General features: G+C 44.9%; 1 pseudogene across 1 annotated transcript in view; it reads right to left on the minus strand.

The window, feature by feature from the left end:
* Nucleotides 1-1118: 1118 nt before the first annotated feature.
* The window catches only part of LOC308467678 (inositol polyphosphate 5-phosphatase OCRL-like), a 33729-nt pseudogene continuing 11201 nt past the window's right edge, over nucleotides 1119-23646 (minus strand). The window contains exons 6-14 of the transcript in view: nucleotides 22686-22795; nucleotides 18609-18744; nucleotides 18000-18110; nucleotides 12897-13062; nucleotides 5825-6033; nucleotides 2867-2973; nucleotides 2259-2343; nucleotides 1438-1557; nucleotides 1119-1234 (exon numbers count right to left, since the gene is read on the minus strand). The product of the transcript in view is annotated as an inositol polyphosphate 5-phosphatase OCRL-like (transcript). The remainder of the gene's footprint in view (nucleotides 1235-1437; nucleotides 1558-2258; nucleotides 2344-2866; nucleotides 2974-5824; nucleotides 6034-12896; nucleotides 13063-17999; nucleotides 18111-18608; nucleotides 18745-22685; nucleotides 22796-23646) is intronic.

A 23646-nucleotide genomic window follows, 5' to 3' on the forward strand; every position in this document is an offset into this window, starting at 1 on the left:
AATAGGATCCAAAAGGCAGCAGTCTGATTGGTCCTAGAACAATAGGATTCAGAATGCAGCAGTCTGATTGGTCCTAGAACAATGCAGCAGTATGATTGGTTGGCAGGAACCACCCAATCCTGCTCCAGATAGAAGTGAATCCACAACCTGATTGGCTTACAGTAGAATTCCAGAATTAGCCAATCATGTGCAGCCCATTGTGTAAATAATGTATATAAAGCAGATACTGTGAGGGGACATTTATTCATTCCTCCTCACCACTATGAGCTGAATAAAGAGCATGAAATCACTTTGCGACTCTGAGTATATTTCAAGAAACCAGCAAAGGCAAGTGTAGCTCCCCTCCAAACACCAGAACAATCTCTGCACAACGGATCTTTCATTTTGAAACAACCGTTTCCCAGTAAATTAAGAGTGTGTGTGCACCAAGTACAGGAACCCAGGACAGAAAAGCAGAAAGACAAAGTTGCAGAACTTGGGGTCGGGTGGGGAGCCCAACCCAACCCAGCTGTACCCACTGCCTCAGCTCCCCTCCTGCTGCCCAGCCTGCGCCCCCTCCTCCTCCCTGGTCCCTTTAGGCAGTGCTTAGTGTTTCATGAAGAATGAACACCCTAGAACTCTACTTGGCAGAATGGGGAGAGATAGCTGAACTATAGAGAGCAGGCTAAGGCGTACGTGGGCCACAGTGGCTGCCCTGCCCCTTCTTGATGAGCATCAAGGCTGGGGGGACAGAGAAAGAGGTCCTGCAATCCCAGGACAGGCCAGGAATCCTTATGCCTGGTACCCACCAAGAGTAGCACATGCTCAGCTGCAGCAGAAGGGGAGAGCGTGGACTACTGCGCAGGGACTGAGAGCAGCAGTGGTGGTAGTAGTAGGATGGGCAGGGGAATGACTGTCCTCCAACAGGGTCCCTCCCCAAGCACCCTGAACCTGCTGCCAATGCCCTGGAACCATGTGGAAAGCCAAGTGTGCAACCGTGTCAGGAGTCAAGAGGAAAAGGTGGAAAGGGCGAAGCACAGGGAAGGGAGCTGGCACATGGCAAGATGGCACAAGGGGAAGGGCAGGCACCAGAGAACAGAGGCTGGGCCTTGCCTCTTCCCTCCCCACTTCGTCTCCAGTCACGCTTGGCACCTTTCGTAGTCATCCGCCCCCAGCAGGAAGCCCAGGAGGAAGCCGATGGCACTCGGCAGAACGTTGAGCAGAGGCCATAGCAGGAGGCTGGCGAAGAGGGTGGCTGCAGGGAAGCGAAAACATTTGCATGAGAGGAGGCGGGAGCAGGATGTTTTAGTGGATTTCCTGTTACTTTTTTAGTGGATTTCCTGTTACTCGCGGCAACATTTGGACTAGATGACTTTGGAAATCCCTTCTGATTCTATGCTTCTGTACACACCACAGACCAGCCAGCAAGAGATGGGGCTCTGGGGCCGACCTGGTGACAGAGGTGGCTGTCATGTGAGCACTCAAGGCAGTGTTGATACAGTTCATAGCAAAGGACTGGTTCTGGCACTGCCTCCAGGAAGATGAGCAGAGCTTCGGCCACCGAGTGGTCACTGCCAGCTATTGACAGCCTGGCAAGGGAAGTGTTCTGTCCTGTTACCTGCAGCCTGCCTCCTTCCCAGGCTGGTCCAAAGCAAGAAGCTTGGTCCTTTTACATCTGGGCCCACCTTGCAAGTTCCCCCTTTTGGCGCAAGGTGGACCTTGAACCCGCAGCCCTGAGATTAAGAGTGTCACGCTCTACCAGCTGAGCCATCCCACTGTAATTATCCCACACCTCCCCTCTTGACGAAGCTGCCTGCAAAGCTGATCTGCTGAGGAAATGTCCTTCTGCAGGCATGGTTTCAATCCAAACAACAAATACTAGTGGTCAACTCCAAAAGTGCGGTCAAGAAACCCTGCTTGCCAAAGAACAATTGAACGCACCCTTGAAGCTCCTTTGCAGCCATGTCTTTACCTGTCTCCACACCTGACACCACGTATGATGCTAGATGTGGGGCCTGCGGGCCTCTCAAGGTTCCCCACCTCTGCTCTATCTAGCCAGGCTGATGTTTTCAAATGGGGGTTAAAGCTGTGAAGCTGTTTGGATGCATGACTGCACTTGACTGTGGGCATTTCATTGTGCTGTGTCCCAGAGCCTTAAGGATGGAGTGGCCTAGGAACCTAAGCCACCAGGTATATAAAAGTGAGGTCCACTCCAGCCAAGAGCGAAAGAAAACCACCAAGCAGCCCTGCTCCCCAACAATGCCCCCCAAAGAGGATACGGATCGTCTCGGGAATGCTGGTGTCCAGGCACTCAGTTATCTCCTGCAGCTCTTCCTGCATGCCCGGGGTCTGGAAGAGGTCCTCCTGAAGCAGAGTATCACCCATGCGTTAGGAAGGGATGAGGTAAATCCTGGATAGCATGAAGAACAATCCAGCCCTGGGGTGCATAATGTGAGGTCGAGGAATGCCACAATGGAGAGAAGCCCATCACCAAGAGAGCTGGCACAAGGGCTGAGAATTGTATCCCGCCTGCTTTCCACAGTAGCATTCCTACTACCCTTCTCATGATTTGGGGCAATGGGAGAGTGAAATCATTCCCCGCGTCTTCTAGTGACGAGTCTCAGAGAGCCGCTTTGCTAGGAATAGACAGACAATGGTTGGGAACACTTGGGTTCTTCTGAGCCGCTCTAAGGAATAGCATATGCTGGATGTCCCACCCGCTGCCGCTCCACCAAGGTGCCACTATACTCACAGCAGGAGTTTGTAAGAGCGAGTCGGTAGCTAAGATATAAATCAATTGTGGCGTTTGGAACCTGCACACCCCAAAACTGGTACTGGATTCCAGCCCACACCCATGCTTTCAATGGTACAGTCCCCCTCAGCTCACCTGGTGGCAGGCATTCTTGAAGAGGTGGACCACCAAAAGCCAGATCTCTCTGGCCGCTCAGTGGAGTCATCACCATCCTGGGGTACGATATCCAGAAACTGCTTCTCCTGGAGGTCCAATGACAAGCGGGACTGGCATGAGAGCCTGACAGAATGTGTGCCTGTATGCATTCTTTCCTTGCTCCAGCTGGGTGGACAAGTCTTGCCCTCTGAGGCCACAACTAGGGCTGGGCGATAGCTGGCTTTCAACACGGTGATATAGCACTAGCTAAACACTGCAATACACCAATATATCACGATGTCTGAAATAAGATGGAGCTATGTAGAGGCATTGGCTGGCTTCACGGTTTCCCCCGCATTGTGATTTTTGCTGCCCCCTGCAGGAGGGCAGGGGAAAGCTGAACCGGCAGAGTCCACAGGGGCTGCAGGAATCTTGAGAAGCATTGTCTGGCTTCACAGTTTCCCCCCACATGGTGTTTTTTGCATAGTACACACACACATCATGATTCGCAATATATTGCCAGGTCAGAAATTATGAAACCAGTCTCACTATCTAGACTTCAAGCTGATTTCAAAATATATCTATATTGACATATTGCCCGGCCCTAGCCACAGCAAGCATCTCAAGTGGGAAAACAAAAAACAAATTGCTCGCACCCCAAATCCAAGCTCCCCCTCCCTCTATTAATATGCAGCTCGTAATCCTCCCACTCCGGATGTGCAGTTCACCCCAAAGCTTACTGAATATGCAGCTGTGGACATGAGGTTTGGCTAACATTTTATTTAAATTGCTGGAACCTGCCCTGGGACCTTAGGGTGAAGGGCAGGAAATAAGTAACAAAAACAGCAACAGAACATGGATGGGCCTTCATAGGTTGATGGGCTGCAGCCCCAGCCAGCATGATGAGATGATGGGGTCACATGTTCACCACCCCTTGTCTAGAGCACGTTGCAGAGGCAGTGGTAGAAACTGAACAACAGCTGGAGCCCCAGCCCACGACTTTGTCTGGGCAATGCAGCACACAGCAGCTGGTGAACCATGCCTCCGGCCTCCTTCCCATCTTCCTCTCCAGAAATGCTCAGGGTGGTTAGTTCTACCTCAAGCTACCACATTCAAGAGAAAGAGAAAGAGAGGAGGGGGGAGCAAGAGAGCTTTAGGAGCACAGCAATGGCAAGCAGCCCATCACTCAAAGGAGCTGGCAAGGATGGAGAATTTGACCCCCTCATCCCCAGGGCAGCTGTTGATTAGGACCCAGTTCATCCCCCCCCCCAATACTCCCCGCCCCTGTCTTGAGAGAGAGAGAGAGTGTGTGTGTGTATTGGTGTGGGGAATGACACATACTGTATCAGAGTCTTAGTGCAAGAGTAGCTGGTGCATGCTAAAGAACACAGGAGCCTTGCTGGGTTAGATCAGCATTTTGTTCCCACAATGGCCAACCACATGCCCTTGGGAGTCCATAGGGACACGGGGACAATAGCACTCTATCATGTTCCCCAGAAAATGGTAATCAAAAGCATGTGGTTTGTGATAATAGTGGCAAGAAATAGCCCTGACCCGTAGCCACTGATAAACATATCCTCCATGGTTCTAAATGTCTACAGCTGTCCAAATTGACAGTCACCACTGTCTCCTTGTGGCTATGATAATACACCCAAGTAGATATGATTTCGAGAGGAGTGACATTTCCCCGAGCCACCGCAAAGCAGCCACTACTGCTTCCCAAATGCCAGTGCTCAGGTGGTAAGAGTAAGCCAGAGTGGCATAGCCTGTGCAGCAGTTGCTGAGCACAGAGACAAGGAGAAAACTGGCTCTTGGGGCCAGAGGGGGCTGGCGCCTGCATCATGAGACTGGGCTTTCTGCCTCCCGTGCTGCCAATCGCAAGCGGGCCCAGAGTCAAGCAGCGCAAAATCAGTGACAAGCAGTGATGGCAAATTCTGGTTTCATCTCCATTCTCCTCTGCCGAGTTCTACAAGGGCCACGTTGAGACTAGGGAAGAGACCAAAGCAGAGAGCTAGAGCCACCACCTGGACTGGATTTGAGTCAGAAGGCAGGCAGGTGCGGGTTGCCTGAGAGGAAAGTCAGGTTGGTGGGGTAGTGCCTGGTTTGCCCTAAGGGACCAGCTGCCACTGCATGGAGCAGCTGCTGATCGTTGACAAGGGCAACTCCATTTATGTGCCTTTGAGGCACATGCACACTGGAAGGGGCACTTGAAGGGGCAAAAATGTCCCCCCCAAGAGCACAAAAGCAGCAAAGCGGCATGGAAACAGCATCTCGACTCCCTCCCAGGAGCTTTGGCACCGACCTTTCAGGCCTGTGGAGAGTTGGAGCAAGGAGTTTTGCAGGGAGGCTGGCAAGTGCTGCTGGTTTTCAAAAGGCCTTTCTAAAGGGTTTCCGGAAGTTTAGAGGGTGTTTGCAGGCTTTTCCAATGCTGTCCCCAATATACGCAATTTCATTTAAACGCACGGTACCTTGGAACGCAACCCCCGTGTAAACGGGGCGTTGCCTGTACCTGATTTGAGCCCGCCAGAAGAACATCTAGAGGATAGCAAACCAACTGTTACCTTTTCTAGGAAGCTGTCTTCTCCCCGAGATCAGAGGAGGAAGGCAAGAGCAAAAGACAACCAAGGGTGTTAATGGCACAGGCCCTGAGAAGAGAAAGAAACAGCCCGTTGGCTGAACAGTATCTGGGCAGATGGCAGGGAAATGCACACGGTTCAGTGGCCCTGCGAAAGGGCAGGTGGGAGGACCAGAACCTGGGATGACTCAGTCAAGGCAAACAAAGGGCATGAACAGCACACAGGAAGCGGGTGCACAGCTACAGAAGCTGAATGCAGCGGAGGACCCCCAGCCCCCACATTGCTGAGTGGAAGAGCAGCTGTTTTTCAAGCAGGCAAGCAGAGTGGGAAGGGTAGACATCCAGCACATGAACCTGCCAGGTAAATCAACCCCTTTCCCTACCAGGTCAATAAGTCTGGTGACGGGAACTTTGCCAATCGGCTGCCTCATCCAGCACAAGGCTTCCAAGGAGGTCCTGAAGCAGCTTGGTAGGTAGCTCCCACTGATGGTGAGGAAATAGTCCTTGCCACGGTCAAGGTGAAGGACAAAGATAGCCTCAATCTTCTCTTCCTTGCTGACGTACACATCCAGGGAAATGTCCACCGTCTCACCTAAAACGGGAGGAGGTCAGGTAGATACACTCTTTGGCACAGCCAAGTTGGCTTGTCTGTAAATTAAAAGTTAAGACGGTGAATAATTGAACAGAAGGACACAATAGGAGCCTGCTGGATCAGGCCAATGGCCCATCTAGTACAGCCTCCTGTTCTCACAGGTGTATCGGGAAAACCTTAACTTCAAGAATTAGGAAAAGAAGCGACTCAGTTCCCACCCCCACCCCACTTTCCTCTCTAGTCCTCCAAAGCAGCAGCTGCACAGAAGATGGTGACAGGATACTGGGGGGTGAGAGAAAGTGACCCTAACAAAAGAATATAAAAAGGGAAAGTATTTATTTGTCTCCTAAAGGATTTTTGCGCCCCAATGTAACTTTCTTTTTTAGTTTACATTTCATTGAGTTTTTAAAAGTTTGGCTAGTTCTATATGTTCCCCAAGATATTTTTGTGCCTCCACAACATAAAAATATGCATTTTTTTTTAAAGAAGTAATTTTTGGACCCACTGCTCTCACTGGTTCCCTGCGATGCCAAAAGGTTTTTTGGGACCCTCCAGCATTGTTTTGCTTCAATTCATTTGTGTGTGTGTGTGTTTAAAGCTGGTCACACACACTTTTACACTTTGGGCTCAGCTGCTTTGACGTGTGGCCCTTGGAGGCTTGAGCATGGGGCAATGCAGCCCACAAATGTTGTTTTTTTATAAGATATTTATTGAGATTTTCAAAATATTACAAAATAAAAATAAAAAAAGAAGAAAATACAAAATAAAAATGGTTAAAAACAACTCAATCTTTCCATTACTTATTTTTCATTAGCTTGTTTCCCGGACCTCCTCACGCCTCCCTTTTTTGTATTCCAGTTCGGTTTGTTGGTTCAGCAAATCCTTACCCTCTTTGTTTATCCTAGTCTTTAATCTTAAAATATTGTAACGTTAAATTTTTACCTATTAATAATCCATTTTTCATACTCCCTTATAGTATTACAGCTGAAAACCACTTAATTTCTATCCAACATCATTCTAACATTCATTAATTTTACAATATTTCTGTAGATAGTCTTTGAATTTCTTCCAATCTTCTTCCACCGACTCTTCTCCCTGGTCTCGGATTCTGCCAGTCATTTCCGCCAGTTCCATATAGTCCATCACCTTCATCTGCCATTCTTCCAGAGTGCGTAGATCTTGTGTCTTCCAATACTTTGCAATGAGCATTCTTGCTGCTGTTGTGGCATACATAAAAAAAGTTCTATCCTTCTTTGGCACCAATTGGCCGACTATGCCCAGGAGAAAGGCCTCTGGTTTCTTCAAGAAGGTATATTTAAATACCTTTTTCAATTCACTATAGATCATCTCCCAGAAAGCCTTAATCCTTGGGCACGTCCACCAAAGGTGAAAGAATGTACCTTCAGTTTCTTTACATTTCCAGCATTTATTATCGGGCAAATGATAGATTTTTGCAAGCTTGACTGGGGTCATGTACCACCTGTATATCATTTTCATAATATTTTCTCTTTGAGAAAATCTTAGTTTTGGGTTCTAACAGTTCTGTTTCTAATTTTGATTTTTCCACCTGGAAACCAATTTTCTTGTCCGAATTATATTCCTCCATTATCTGATAATAATGAAGCCAATCTCGCACTTTGTTTTTTAGTTTCTCAAAACTCTGCAATTTCAGTCTCTCCCCCTCTTGTTCCAGAATTTCCCAATATTTCGGCCACTTGGCCTCCATATTGAGCTTTTTCTGTGCTTTTGCTTCCATCGGTGACAACCACCTTGGGGTTTTGTTTTCCAATAAATCATTATATCTTATCCAGACATTAAACAATGCTTTCCTGACAATATGATTCTTAAATGCTTTATGTGCTTTGACCTTATCATACCACAGATATGCATGCCATCCAAATACGTTGTTAAAACCTTCTAAATCCAAAATGTCTGTATTTTCAAGAAGCAGCCATTCTTTCAACCAGCAGAAAGTTGCTGATTCATAATAAAGTTTAAAGTCTGGCAGGGCAAATCCACCCCTTTCCTTTGCATCAGTTAATATCTTAAATTTTATTCTGGGCTTCTTGCCCTGCCAGACAAATCTAGAAATGTCTCTCTGCCACTTCTTGAAGCAATCCATTTTGTCCACAATTTGCAATGTTTGAAACAAAAACAACATTCTAGGCAATACATTCATTTTTATCACAGCAATACGACCCAGCAGTGAAAGCTTCAAATTTGACCAAATTTCTAAATCTTTTTTCACTTCAGCCCAGCATTTTTCATAGTTGTCTTTAAATAGATTCCCATTTTTAGCTGTCATGTTAATCCCCAGGTATTTCACTTTCTTAACCACTGTTAAACCTGTCTCATTCTGAAACCTCTCTCTCTCAATCGGTGTTAATTTTTTCTCTAAAACCTTGGTTTTTAACTTATCCAGTTTAAATCCTGCAACCTGACCAAATTCTTGAATCAGTTCTAAAACCCTTTTGGTACTAGATTCTGGCTCCTGTAACGTCAATACTAAGTCATCTGCAAATGCTCTCAATTTGTACTGTTTGGCTCCGACTTGTATACCTTTAACTAACTGGTCCCTTCTAATCATATTCAGCAAAACCTCCAGGACCGATATAAAAAGCAATGGGGAAATTGGGCAACCTTGTCGTGTCCCTTTTTCTATCTTAAATTCTTCCGTCACCACATTATTTACAATTAGTTTAGCCTTTTGTTCTGAATAAATTGCACTTATACCGTTTTCTAAGCCTTGGCCTACCCCCATCCCCTGTAGGTTCTTCTTCATAAAACTCCAAGAGATATTATCAAAAGCTTTCTCCGTGTCCACAGATATCAAAACTGCTTTAGTATTTATGTTCACTTCTAGTTTTTCCAAAATATCAATTATATTCCTCAAATTGTCAGACAAGTGTCTTCCTGGGAAAAAGCCCGCTTGGTCTTTATGAATCTCTTCCATCAACACTTTTTTCAATCTCTTGGCCAAAATGTCTGCAAAAATTTTGTAATCCACATTAAGTAATGATATGGGGCGGTAGTTCTTAAGCTGAGTCTTTTCAGTCTCTGTTTTCGGTATAAGTGTAATATACGCTTCTTTCCACGACTCTGGTGCCCTTTTCCCTTCCAATATTTCATTGCAGACTTCCTTTAAAGGTTGTACTAACCACTCTTTCAAGGATCTATAGTATCTAGAAGTCAGCCCATCCGGTCCTGGAGATTTGCCCAATTGCATATTTTGAATGGCACCTTCTACTTCCTGTTCAGATATTTTATAATTCAACATTAATTTACTTTCTTGAGAGATTTTTTGTAATCCATTTATCTTCAGAAATTGATCTATGTCCATTTCTTTCTGTGGCCCTTGTATGTATAATTGTTTAAAGTACCTCTGGAAACAGTTTCTAATCTCATTTGGGTTGTGTATGTTCTTTCCTTCCACTTCTAAATTTGTAATAATATTTATTTTTTGTCTTTTTTTCATTTGCCAAGCCAGCAATTTCCCACATTTATTAGCTGATTCAAATGTTTTTTGTCTCATTTGTTTAATTTTCCATTCTATTTCCTGATTCATCATTTCCATATATTGTACTTGATATAACTTTATTTCTCTCAAAATCTCCTGCGACTTTGGTTTTGCTCTCAATTTCTTCTCACTTTCTTTTATTTTCTCCAAAATTTTATCTTTCTTCTCATTTTGGCTTCTCTTCTTTATTGCATTCTGTTGCATCAGGAACCCTCTCATGACCGCTTTGCTTGCATCCCAGATTACTCTTTTTTCAACATTAGTGTTCATATTTATTTCAAAATAGTCTCTCAAGGTTTTTTGGGCCTTTTTATACACTTCTTCATCTCTGAATAAGGTGTCATTCATCCTCCATCTGAAGGAGCCAGTTGATATTAGTTTCATCTCCATCCTTACAGCATTGTGGTCGGAGCAGGTTTTTGGACAAATTTCCACTTTCTTTATCTTTGGTGCCTTTCCTCTAGTTACCCATATTTGGTCAATTCTAGTCCATGTCATCTTGGCTTCAGAAAAGAAGGTTCCCTCTCTTCCCAACGGATTCTTTGTTCTCCAAGTATCGACTAAGTCCAAGTTGTCTGTCAGCTCGAAAAATGTTTTCGGTAGTCTACCATCCTTGGTGACTACCTGTCTTTGTGCCTTATCCATATTTGTAGATACTACTCCATTCATATCCCCCATCAAGATCAGATTGTAATCCAAATAGTCCATTAAGGTCTCATGCAACTTTTGAAAGAATTCAGATTTCCCCTCATTCGGTGCATAAATTCCTACTATCAAAAATTTCTCTCCTTGAATTTGAATTTCAATTGCCACAAATCTTCCTTGATCGTCTTTAAAAATGAATTTCGGTGATAGTCTCTCCTTTGCATAAATCACTACTCCTCTTTTTTTAACTTTGTCAGATGAAATAAACTCCTGTCCCAATCTCTTGTTGATCAATACTTTCCTATGTAGCCTTATCACGTGTGTTTCCTGTAGGCAAATCAAGTCCAATTGTTCCTTTTTTAGTAAATGAAAAACACTTTTCCTTTTCCGAGGAGAGTTGAGGCCATTACAATTCCAACTTAATAGTTGCAGAGCCATGATGGGGTTACTTCTCTTTACCTCCAACTGCGCCAAGTGTTTGTTCTTGTTCTGTCGGTGGTGTCACTTTCTCTGAACCATGCAATCCAAAAGATAAGTTTGCTATACCTAGTATTCCTCTTTCCAGTGCTTTTGGCTCTTCTCCAGATTCCACTTCTTTCTGTAGGTCTTCTCCGTGGTCTTTCAAGAATCTATCTTTGTCATTGACTGATCTTATTTTTATCTTTCTTCCTTTATATTTAAAGGACAGGCCTTGAGGGAATTCCCACCTAAAGATGATTCTCTTACTGCTCAGCAGGGCAACCAGATCTCCGTAATTAAGCCTGAAGTCCAAAAGATGTTTTGGAATGTCCTTAAATATCTCCACACTTGACTCATATATTTCCAGAGTCTTTTGGTAATGCAGATTCAAGATTTTGTCTCTCTCCTCTTTTGTTCGAAGGGTAATCAAACAGTCTCTCACCTTGTTCTTCCTTCCTCCTCTTCCAAGTCTAAATGCGCTCACTATCTTAAATTCTTCCTTCCCCAAATCCTGTTGCCAGAAGTCTGCAAATTCCTGCGTAAGAAAGTCAGTCAAGTTATCTTTCTCAAGTTCTGGTACAGCCCTGATTCTCAAATTTCTTTGTTTCGCCTTCAATTCAATCATAGACAACGTCAAACCGTGGTCCTCGAGTTGCCTATATATCGGTGGTATCTTCTCTTGAGTAGCAGTTGCTATGTCTTTTGCTTCTTCGGCTGTCTTTCGGGTCAAAGCAGATTCCTGTAACAATTTCTCAATAGTCTCTGTATTGGTATTCACCTTCTGTCCCAAATTATTAATACTTGTAGTATTTTGGTCAATTTTAACTGATGCTTCGGCTACTTGTTTATTTGTTTCAGCTACTTGTTTAGTTAAATTTTCCAAAGATTCATTAATTTTTCCTAGTGCCAGGGCCAAAATGTCTTCAGACGACATTACTTTTGGTTTAACTTCTGGGGGTGCAGCCCCTGATAATCCAGATGGTCCAGAAGGACCAGATGTTGAAGCTCTTCGCTGCGACGCAGTATCTGTCCGATAGGGTCTGCCAGACCTAGTAGTTTCTTCCTGAATCAACTCTAACTTTCCTCTTCCATCTGCCATAACACTCTCATAGAAGTCCAAGGTCAATCCCACGGCTAGAATTTGTTTTGAAATGGAAAATTCCCCTAGCCCAGTTGTTATTGTAGCAATGTCAAACCTCCTCTAGGGGGACACAGTAACAGTCAAAGCTTGCAACTTTTTTAAAAAAAGTAGTCCTTATAAATCCCCCAATTCACAAGAAAACAACAGTTTCAATTGCACTTAATCAGTTACTTTAAAGCCAGGAGAAGTCCAGAAACACTGTATCTCTCTTGCAGAGTTAGCTGTCAAAAGTACTCTGTTTACCGATAGTGCTTTTCACAGAGCGGCATTCCTTGTCTCAGGGCAGTCCGTTCCCAGGTTCTAAGCGGTGGATTTTAGCTTCCTTTCCCTCTTTTTTTTTTTTTTTTTTTTTTTTTTTTTTTGCAGATAAATACAGTTCAAACCTTTCCCCCCTCCTCTCCTGCAATCCGGAGGGGAGATCGCTTTTCTGATGTTAGGATTTAAATCTTTTTTCAAACGTCTTTCAAAGTTTCCGCTTACAGTCTCTTTGCTTTGATCTGTTTACAAGAAAGGAAGGCGGACTTCCTGTTTATACCTTCCCGCTTCGGTGCCGAATTAAGTTATTTTCCCCTTTAAATCCAATTTTATCCTACTCACGGGTAGTTGCTTTCGAAGTCAAATTGTCCCAGGAAAAAGTCAGCGCTCTCCGATAACGGCTGTGCGGCTTCACTCCGCGGAAGCAGCAGTCGACTCTCAGCACCGCGCCGCTCACCCCGTCTCACTCCGGAGCCCATAAAAGGGTCCCTTCACAGTTTGGGGGGGCGCAAAAGGCGCCCGCCAAGTCCCCACGTTCACAGGCTTCACCCGCCTGTGATTTTTGAAGGGTCCCCACTTCGCCGCAGGGGTCAGACCCGATCCCACGGAGCTGGTCCCTCAGAAACTCAGAGGGAATCCGCCATTACCGATGGCACCAACCCGGAAGTCTCTGCAGCCCACAAATGTTAAGCCTCCCCTGCTCTACCAAACTCCCAAGGTTTGAGGGAGGAGGGTTGGGAAGAGGAGGGGAAAAGGGGGGATGAAAAGGAAACCAAGGCCTTCCCTAGATGACCCTTGGGGTCCCTTTCCAACTCTACAGTTCTCTGATTCCAGAGAGAGACGCGCTGGGCTCCAAGTATCCCTCGCAGGGCTCAGCGCGAAGCCATGGCTTACAATACTGGTTGTCACTGAGCTTGGGGATAAAGGAGAAGTGGAGGGTGACCTGCCCGTTGTTTGTGATCTGGAACTTCTCCTTCTGCAGCTACCGGAACTTCACATTCTCAAACGGAAACTGCAGAGCAAAAAGGGGGGGGGGGAGGAAAGAGAGTGCTTGCCTTCAGCAGAGGCAAGGAAACTGTTGATTTAAAGCAGAGTCTCGTGCCCAGCGGAAGGATGAGGAGTACGTGCTGCATACTCTATATTGCTTTATTTACAGTTCAAAGCTGGTATATTACAGAAAGACATCTTGCCTCTGCCGGAGCAGAAAATGCATCCTCTCTCCTCGACAGCTCGGAGAGAATCACACAGTGAAACTGCAAAGAACAGTGAAAAACAGGAAACCAGTGTACGTCACATCCAGTCTCCCTTTCCCGTGAGAAACTCCAACAGTACAGACTGTGGAATGTAAACACCTGTCTCGTGACAAGCCCTTTCGCTGCACAGTGAAGGAAAGCAGAAACCAACATCCTCCCCCTTTCTGTGAACATCACTGGGCAGCGTGTTCGCACAATATCAGTACAAACCCAACTTCTGCACATAGGTACAGTGTTGATCCCTTGATACAATCTTGGACAATACATCAGCAGGAATTTCATTACCTGGCATATAGGACACCGTTACGAGTCCCTTCTGAATACATTCCCTAGCATGCTGCAACTTTAATTGCAAGTGCTTTGTGCTTTGCTTACAACCTTCAGACTTCAGCAAAGCCAAACATGCTTTGTTGTCCTGGTAAACCTGGATTGGACATTTGACAGGAATTTTCATATCTTTGCACAATTGTATTAACCATTCACAATCCTTAAGTGAATACGATAGTGCATTCAGTTCGGCTTCACAAGTACTTAAACTAACTGTTGTTTGCTTCTTGCATGACCAATCAAACAGACCTTGATTGTACATGTAGCAAACTCCAGACGTACTTTTCCTGTCTGTAGTGTCACTTCCAAAACTTGCATCTGCAAATATCTCAAGACCACCAGACTTCTGATTGTTAAATCTCAGTCTGTAATGCATAGTGCCTTTCAAATACCGCGCTATGCGTTTCAGAGCTTTCCAATCCTTGACACTAGGATTGTTGACTTGTCTGCTTAGCAAATTACAGCTAACAGCAATGTCTGGTCTTGAACATCTGGCAATGAAGTTTAGCTTGCCTAGCACACTTCTGTACAGTGTAGTGTCAGAAAATGCTTCTTCAGTGTCATCTACCTGATAACCTGTTGTCATCGGTGTGTCTACAGGGTTAGCATCCATCAGATTTAGTTTGCTTAACACATCAGCAATTTTCCGTGACTGGTGTACTAGAATGTTACCATCTTGATCTCTCTCTATTTCCAGAGATAGGTAGTTGTTTACCTCACCAAGATCTTTCATGTCAAAGTGCTCTTTCAGTTGAGCTAGGGCGTTATTGTACATTGCGACATCTTTCCAAAAGAATAATAAATCATCAACATAAAACAAACAGTACAGTTTCTTTTGCCCCTCCTCTTTGACAAATACACATGGATCAGCTTTTCCCTTGCTGAAAACCTAGAGAAAACAATACTTCAGTGAGTTTTGTGTGCCAACACCGTGCACTTTGTTTGAGACCATAAAGGGATTTCTTCAGAGCACAAACAAATCCCTGTTTTACCTGTACGCCATCAGGTGGAAGCATATAAAGTGATTCATCTAGAGATCCGTACAGAAAAGCTGTGTTAATATCATGGTGACTAATGTGTAGATTTTCCTCTGCAGCTAGCTTGAGCATAAGCCTAATGCTTTCATATCTCACTGTCGGTGAGTAGGTCTCGTGATAGTCTTCACCTGGTACCTGTGCAAAACCTCTGGCTACCAATCTCGCTTTGTGTCTGACTATCTTGCCATTTTGATCTGTCTTCGCTTTGAAGACCCATTTGCTTCCAAGCAGTTTCATTCCTGGAACTACTGGAACTAGCTCCCATGTTTTGTTCCTTTCTAAGGAATCAAGCTCAGCCTTCATGGCATTTAACCATGGCTCAGCTTCCTTTGAATCCAAACCCTGGATGTCTTGGAAACTTGAAGGTTCAAATACCTTCTTGGAGCTTTTAACAGCTGTTACTGCTATCGTAGCAAACTCATCAGCAAATCTCTTTGGAGGTCTGCCTTTTGTGGCTCTTTGTGACCTGCGAATTAGCCTTAAGTCTTCAACACTCTCCTCTTCCTTCTTAGGAGAAAAACGACCTACTGTGAACAATGGTTCCTCCAATTCTTGATCAGAGCTTTCAGAGGGTCGCATAGAGGCTTTCGCACTCTTGAAATCCTCTGAATCACCCGATTCAGTTTCAGATTCAGACTCAGAACCTTCATCAGTGGGTGTGGGTTGTTGTGGTTGCTTTTGACTATCCTCAGTCTCATCACCGTCATCAGGATAACATTGGAAAATTCCCACATTCTCCCCCCACTTTGCATTGTACTCAACACTTCTCGTGAGCTTAATTGTCTTAGAGTCAGTCATCATTATTCTGTAAGACCCTTTCTGATAACCTAGAAAGATACCATGCAATCCACGCTTGTCTAACTTGGAATTTTGTGGTGAGCGAACCCACATGTCAGAACCAAAAATCTTCATGTGTTTGATGTATGGCTTCTTGCCAAACATCTTCTCGTAGGGGGTACAACCAATCGCTGAAGATAACCTGCGATTGTAACTGTAAACAAAACACGAGAGAGATTCGGCCCAATAACTCTCTGGAAGATTGGCATCATGCAGCAAGGTTTTTAACCCTTGAAGCAATGTCTGATTTGCCCTTTCCGCAAGTCCATTCTGCCATGGCGAGCGAGGACTAGACAAATCGTGTTGAATTCCTTTCTCAGTCAGAAAAGCTTCAAACTGCTGAGAAGTGAATTCTCCCCCGCGATCACTGAAAAGAGTCTTTATCTTCTTACCATGCACATTTTCCAACCAAGCACAGAATTCCTTGAACCTAGGAAAAGCCTCTGATTTCTGCTTGAGATTGTACACAAAAATATATCTAGAAAATGCATCAATGAGAACCATGAAGTATCTATTTCCACCCAAAGAGGGCGCTAGTGGTCCAACCAAATCAGCATGAACAACCTGGTATGGTTCTGTAGCTTGCCTACTAGACACCTTACCTTTCGCAGCCATTTTCACCTTGTTTGCTGCGCATGCTTTGCACTTCATGTGGTACCTGCAGGGTTTAATAGTCATACCTTCAACCAAGGCAGGCATTTTAGATACTGCCTCAAAATGCAAATGACCAAATTTTCGGTGAAAATCATGAATACATTCTGCATGCAAACTTTTGTTAGAACCTGCAATGCAACAAGTGTCATCCTTTTCAACATCATCATAATACAAAACAAACAAACGATCAACATATTCTGCATGCAATACATAATCATTTTTCTTTGTGATGATGCACTTCTTGTTCTTGAAGGAAACGTCAATGTTCCGCTCATTCAGCTGTCCAACGCTGAGCAGATTATGTTTGGCGTCTGGCACGTAAAGCACATTCTGTATCGATAAGTCCAAACTGTGAAGAACAACAGTTCCGTAGCCTTTACTGGGAATAGTGTGGTCATCCGCCTGGTGAATCGCACCTTCCTGCGGTGTAAAAGACACAAACAGTCTCTTATCGTTGCACATGTGGTGGGTCGCCGCTGAATCAACAACGAAGAAAGATCTAGACGTCTTCTGGACCTCTGCAACCTTTGGAGTGAAGCGTGAAACCATAGCCTTGTGCTGCGTTGTCCTAGACACCGGACCTTTGCCTTTGCCTCGGCCTTTTCCGCGCGATGAGCTTTCGCTGCGCTGTTCTGTCTTGGCCCTGGGATATCTGCATTCCCTCTTCATATGGCCTAGACGTCCACACGAGTAGCATTTCACTGCCTTCAAAGCTTTGGCGCCATCTGGTGGTTCCACTGCAGTATGGGATGACGTCTGTGAAGACTCCCCCTTGCCCATGCAGCTAGCACCCCGGCGATCTGCTTTAAATCTTGCTGCGTCACTGCTGCAGCTGCCTTATTCCAAAAGCGCACTTAAAAGTTACTTTCGATTTCCCCAGCATAGTAACTTGTGCCTGGGAGCCTTTTGCCTATTCCCGGCAAAACGGCTTTGAAAGTTCAAAGTCCAGCCATAAAGCCATTAACTAGAAGCTGGCAGGCTGCCCGGAGCAGTAGCACATACCTCATCAATCACTTTTACGCGCAGAGCAGATTCCGATCCGACCTGTCCCTCTGCATTCCGATCCTTTGCCGGCACTCCGATTCGACTTCTGGAGCCCATAACCACGTGTTGATTTAAAGCAGAGTCTCGTGCCCAGCGGAAGGATGAGGAGTACGTGCTGCATACTCTATATTGCTTTATTTACAGTTCAAAGCTGGTATATTACAGAAAGACATCTTGCCTCTGCCGGAGCAGAAAATGCATCCTCTCTCCTCGACAGCTCGGAGAGAATCACACAGTGAAACTGCAAAGAACAGTGAAAAACAGGAAACCAGTGTACGTCACATCCAGTCTCCCTTTCCCGTGAGAAACTCCAACAGTACAGACTGTGGAATGTAAACACCTGTCTCGTGACAAGCCCTTTCGCTGCACAGTGAAGGAAAGCAGAAACCAACAGAAACGTGCTCCAGGGGGAAGTTTGTCCTTGGCCCCGGGCTATCATTTAGGGGACTGCACATGCAACAGGTCCACGTGGGGCTCTCCAGATCTTGCTGCACTTGCCACTGGCCATGTTGGCTGGGGATGATGGGAGTTGTAGTCCAGCATCTGGAGGGCAACACGCTGGCTACCCCTGGAGTCTTTGCCTGCGAGGAAGAGGAAGAGGCTGCCGCTCAGTGGAAGGGCATCTGCCTTGCATGCAAAGGTCCCAGGTTCTATCCCCAGCATCTCCAGGTAGGGCTGGGAGAGATCCCCCGGAAATCCTGGGGAACCGCTCAAGACTGAGCTAGATGGGCCAAGGGCTTCTTTCCCCCCTGGTCTTTTTGCAGCAAACCCTCTTTAAGGGGTTGGAGAGGATCCTATTCGTCTTTACCTCCCTCCAGGGAGGGAAGGAATTCATTCTCCATCCTGTCCATCAACTGAACAATATCTTCAAACACTTTCTGGTACCGTCGGTCAGCCACAACCTTCACCTATGGGGGGGGGGGCAGAGCACATTTGTTGGGGCTATGGACTAAAAGGGGGGGGCATGAGTTAAGAGCAGAAAGGCCTGATGCACCCCCCTGTTCCCAGCCCTGAAAGAGGCAAGTACTGTAACTCTGAGAGCTTCCCCAGGATGGCAGCGGCTGTGACTTCCAGACCCAATGGGCTGAAGCCAAATGCTCCAAGCCAAGTACCGCAGAAGCTCCATTGCATGAATGGAGCCAACGGTTAAGGTATACAGTTCAGCCCATGTGGTCTGCCATGCCTGCAGGAGCAGCGTGTACTCAGAAGAGTGGAGAATGGAAGCCTAGGGATTTAACAGAGCCAAAACCTGCCCACTCCTTGCACCGGAAGTCATTGGCCAAGGAGGAGCTCTGTGGAAAGGGGCCTGGTTGTTGGTCAGGGCTTGCCCAGATTCGAGGAGGTGCCACATAGCAGGCAACTAAAAACCCTGAATAGACGATAGCCCTGGCCAGGGCAGGTGTTACCCCTGTGAGGAAGAGGGAGCTGACGGGCTTGTGGTCGCTCCTTTTCAATTCCATGTGGCTTCGGTAGCTGAGCTGATTCACGCTGCCTCCTCTCCAGAGGATTGGCTCACACCATGCTGGCACACGGCACTTCCCACTGCAAGGAGACAGGAGAGACACCAGGACTGTTGGACTGGCTGAGGCAACACACAAGGCTCACACAGTCAAACTTTGGCTTCACACATGGCGTGTGATCTTGACCACGGTCAAGAGCTGGAGATGATGGGGCTTGGGAGTCCAACTTCTGAAGGGGCGGACCTTGCAGGTGTGCAGGCATTTTGCCTCATGGAGAGAGTTGTTAGGAAATCAAAAGCTGCCTTCTACCAGGTCAGAATGAATTTCTGACCTCCCCCAGTTTGGATTCCTACATTGCAGGGGGTTGGACTAGATGACCCTCGTGATCCCTTCCAACCCCACAATTAATTAAGTCTACTCTGGCTGGCAGCAGCTCTCTGTGGCCCAATCCTTTTTCAGGTGGAGGTGCCTTTCAACTTGAGACTCTGCATACAAAGCATATGGCACACCACCAAATGATGATCCTTCCCCAAAGCAAGGGGCCCCGTTATTCTTGTTCAGACACTATTTTTTCAGTGATCCAAAAGACCCTTTCTGGCACCTGAAATGCTGCCCAAAGGAGCCTGCCCTTTTCCGGCTTCGTCACTACATGTTCCGCCTGTCCTTTTGATTTCCCCATTACCACAGCAAGAGCAATTAAACTAGCAGGCCTAGGTGGCTTCTGACAGTTGTCCAGAACCACAAGAATATGCCAAATCCTGGATGGTGAGGCTCAATGGCTACTAGCCATAATGGCCACAGAACATACTCCACCAAGAGAAGCAGTATGGCTTGGAGGAGGGGAGCGTGCTGTTGCACTCAGGTCCTGTTTGTGGGCTCCCCAAGAGGCATCTCATTGGCCAATGTGAGAACAGGATGCTGGGCCAGATGGACCAATGGCCTGATCCAGCAGGGCTGCTCTCATGCTCTTATGCCCTGGCAGACTCATCTTGAGAGAGCACCAAGTCTAATTCCCAGACTTCCTTGACACAAACAGGATTCTCTGCTTATACACGCCATGAAACAGAGGATGCTGGTTATCAGGACAAATGTGGGGGAAAGGCTGCTTGTGGAAAAGGAGCCAAAACATTTCCAGAGACTTTGAGCAGGGATGGCTTGAGGAAGACAACATATCACAGCCTTGCATTTCACAACTCGCCTAGCAGCCTTTGGCAACCAGGAATTCCATGCAAGCAAAGTGAGCAGGTGAAGGAGTGTAGCACCCTGCTTGTGGTTAACGCTTAGCCGGAATGAAATATTCAACGCAGCAATAGAGAAATTAAAATAATAATTTATTTGTCAGACAAATAAATGAGAAACACAGTGGTATATGAATACCAAAGCTCTGCCCACTCCAGCCCTGATGGCCAGCACTTATATTTCCTCAGCCAAGCCCCCTTGCTCCTCCTTTGGCTGCCTCTGTCCAATCAGCCTGGTTGAAATTCCTATTGGCTGTTTGCTAGAACCAATCATAAAAGATAGACCCATTTCCTATTACCTTTTATGGGAGACAAAGAGCTATATTTCCTTCTATCCATAAATGGCAGACAAGTAGCCATATATCTTACATTTGCCTCGACCAGGCACCTTAATTACCAGATCATCTTTGCCCTATTGCCCTATTGCCCTTTCACTCCAAAACAGATGGCTAAAACAGATGGCTCATGGTTTTAATTTTTGTCTTAAACAGAGATCTTGGGTTCACCTTCTCACACACCATCAATGAAATAAGAATCTAACATAAGAATCTAACATTTCTTACTTTCTAAATCCTTTGCATAATTACATTTAAGCCAATATATTTCATACATAACATATATAGATTTTTAGAAGAAAAGGCCTTTTCAAAGTAAAAACGAACTTAGTAAAAACAGTTTCCAAAAGCAACCCCTTAAATTTACACCCCCCTTTCAAGCCAGCTGCTGTTTCTATTAGCTCTTGCCCTTTAACCTTAGGAAGATGTGGCTCGAGTCTGATGGGAGGCCCATGGTATTTTCTGTTAAACAATAAATTTCACTATTTACCAACTCTTAATAAGTGTTTTTGCAGCTTGATTGTATTCTGTAATTTGTATGGTCAATATGACCTTTTGCTCCCAGCCTGTAATTTCCTTTTACAACTATAAGAAACGTGTCTCCTGTTATAAATCGGGGGGGGGGGCTGTTCAAGGAGATAAACATCTGCCAAAGTACTTAGCCAGCTGCTTTATGCCTGGCATGACAAGCCTTGATCAGATGCCTCAGGAGAGCTGGATCTCTCTCTTCCTCCGTGGCTTGGTGTCCATTCTGGCTGCAGAGGAAAGGAAGTCCATCCAGCCCTCAACTCTAGCCCTCTTCCAACAGCTTGCTTAGCAGAAAACCATTTTTAAAATATATGTTTTACTAGCCTGCTCAGGAGGATGGAAAGGCAGGACACTACTAGCATCTCAGCAGACTAGGAAAAACAAACAAGCCTTGCAGAAGAATGATTGAGAGGACTTACTTACAAAGGCTCAACTATCTTTTTTTAAAAAAAATAATATTAATTGATTTTCCAACCATTTACACACAATAAAACAGAAAAAAACAAAAAAGGAAAAGAAAAAGCAAAGAAGAAAAAGAGAAAAAAGATAAGATTAACAAAACAAGACGCAAACCATTTAAAGCACAAAACAATTTCAATGTCTTAACTTTCATTCCCGTATTTCCACGACCTCCTCACACCTCCCTTTTTGTATTCCACTTCTATTAATTGTTTCAGCAATTCCTTTCCATCTTCCTCTGTTTTCTATCCTATAATTATCTTAACATATTCTAATCTTATTTTTCCCTTTAATACTCTATTAGTCTATTTATACTTAATTCCTTATAACATTTCTACTAAAACCATATAACTTCATTCCAACATTTTTCTAACATTCATTATTTTTGCAATATTTCTATACATAGTCTTAAACTTTTTCCAGTCTTCTTCCACCGACTCTTCTCCCTGGTCTCGGATTTCTGCCAGTCGTTTCCGCCAATTCCATATAGTCCATCAACTTCATCTGCCATTCTTCCCGGATAGATAAATCTTGTGTCTTCCAGTACTTCACAATGAGTATTCTTGCTGCTATTGTTGCATACATGTGACAAATTCTATCCTTCTTTAACACCAATTGACCGACCATGCCCAGAAGAAAGGCCTCTGGTTTCTTCAAAAGGGTATATTTAAATACCTTTTTCATTTCGTTATGAATCATCTCCCAGAGTGTCTTAATCCTTGGGCATGTCCACCAAAGATGAACTCTAATCCTCAAATCCGTCTCTTTTTCCTTAAGTTCAGTCATAGCGAGCGTCAACTTATGTTCATCAAATTGCCTCTGTAGGGCTGGGGCTCTCTTTCTCTCCAGTTGTGTTTCTGTACCTTCAACAGCAACAGCTTTTTCCTTGACTTCCTCCACAGCTTGCCATATCAAAATAGGTTCTTGTATCAATTTCTGGGTGGTTTATGTATTGGCATTGTCCATACTCCCTGCATTCAAGTCAACCTCAACAACTGAAACGTCCACTTTCGCATTTATCATGTCCATTTTCCTGTGAAGCTGATCCAATGAATCATTTATCTTATATAATGCAGCCACCAAAGCCTCTTCTGTCGACATTCCTCTTAGTTTCAAATGTACTAGTACAGAGACAGCAACAAAAAGAACAGGAGGGCCTAATATTAGACCTCTCCTGGGTTGTTACCAAGTCCTCCCAGACCTTAATGTTTTATCAACAGTTGACTGGTCTGTTTTTCCGCTTCCATTTACCATAACATTTGAAAGATTCAAGGTCAGTCCCAGAGTCTCACGGTTTTTAACTTGCAGCTGGAAATTCCCCTAGTCCAACTCTTGTAAATCAACCAGTTTCAAAGGCTTCCACTAGGGGGAAACAGTTTCTCTTTGTAACAGTCAATAGTATCCTCTTTTAAACAATCCAAAGTTAGTTTCAAATTAGTTTCAACTACCAAGCAGGCGCTTACCTGGAGTCCCAGCGATCTGTTTTAGAGTCGAATTTGTACGTCGGGATGAACTTGATCTCTCCCTCTGTGAAATCAGCAAAAGCTGTCTTTTGGGTACGCTGAATGTTCAGCTAAAGCCAAAAAGAAATCGCTGTCAGTGTTTGTAAAAAGCAAAAAAAAGAAGGAAAGGGTTCTGACCTCCCTTTGTCTCTTCAGCCTGGTCCTCGGACCCTTGTCTGCATAAAAGAGTCCACGAGAATATCCTTGCAGAGTTTTATTCTTAAAAGTCTTTGTGCAAAACACGACTGAAGAACTATACACACCAGCACCAACCAACCAACCAACCCAAACACCAGCCTCAGCACAAACTAACATTTCTCACTTTATATATACAACCTGCTGCAGGCCGCTGAGTCATGCTGACCCAGCTTTATTCGCATTAAAGAAGCAGCGGCCATTTTAGCCGTGACACCCCTTCTGTTTCTTAAATGCGAAAAACCCCAACAGAAACAATACATACATACATTATATACATAAACCCAGTTTTGTCATCAATTCATAATGACATGTTGCTGGCAAAGGCTTGGTAAACAAATCAGCAATATTATCTTGTGACTGACAATACTCCAGTTTGATTACCCCATTCTGTACACAATCTCTAACATTCGCATGATGGATAGCAATATGTTTTGGTGCGGATTTCATTATTTCCGAGCCCGCTAATGCAATGCACGATTGGCTATCTTCATACACTTGGATAGGCAAATCTACTTTACAATCTAGATCTTTTAGTATCTGTATAAACCACATGATTTCATTGCATGCTAGCGACAGGCTCCCATATTCTGCCTCACAGGATGAGGTCGCAACAAATCCTTGTTTCTTTGACCTCCATCCAATTATGGAATTGGCAAACATCATAACCATTCCACTTGTAGATTTTCTGGTAGCTACACAGCTTCCCCAGTCCGCATCAACAAAT

The sequence above is a fragment of the Podarcis pityusensis genome (assembly GCF_964106645.2).
Source record: "Podarcis pityusensis genome assembly, chromosome: W".
NCBI lineage: Eukaryota > Metazoa > Chordata > Lepidosauria > Squamata > Lacertidae > Podarcis > Podarcis pityusensis.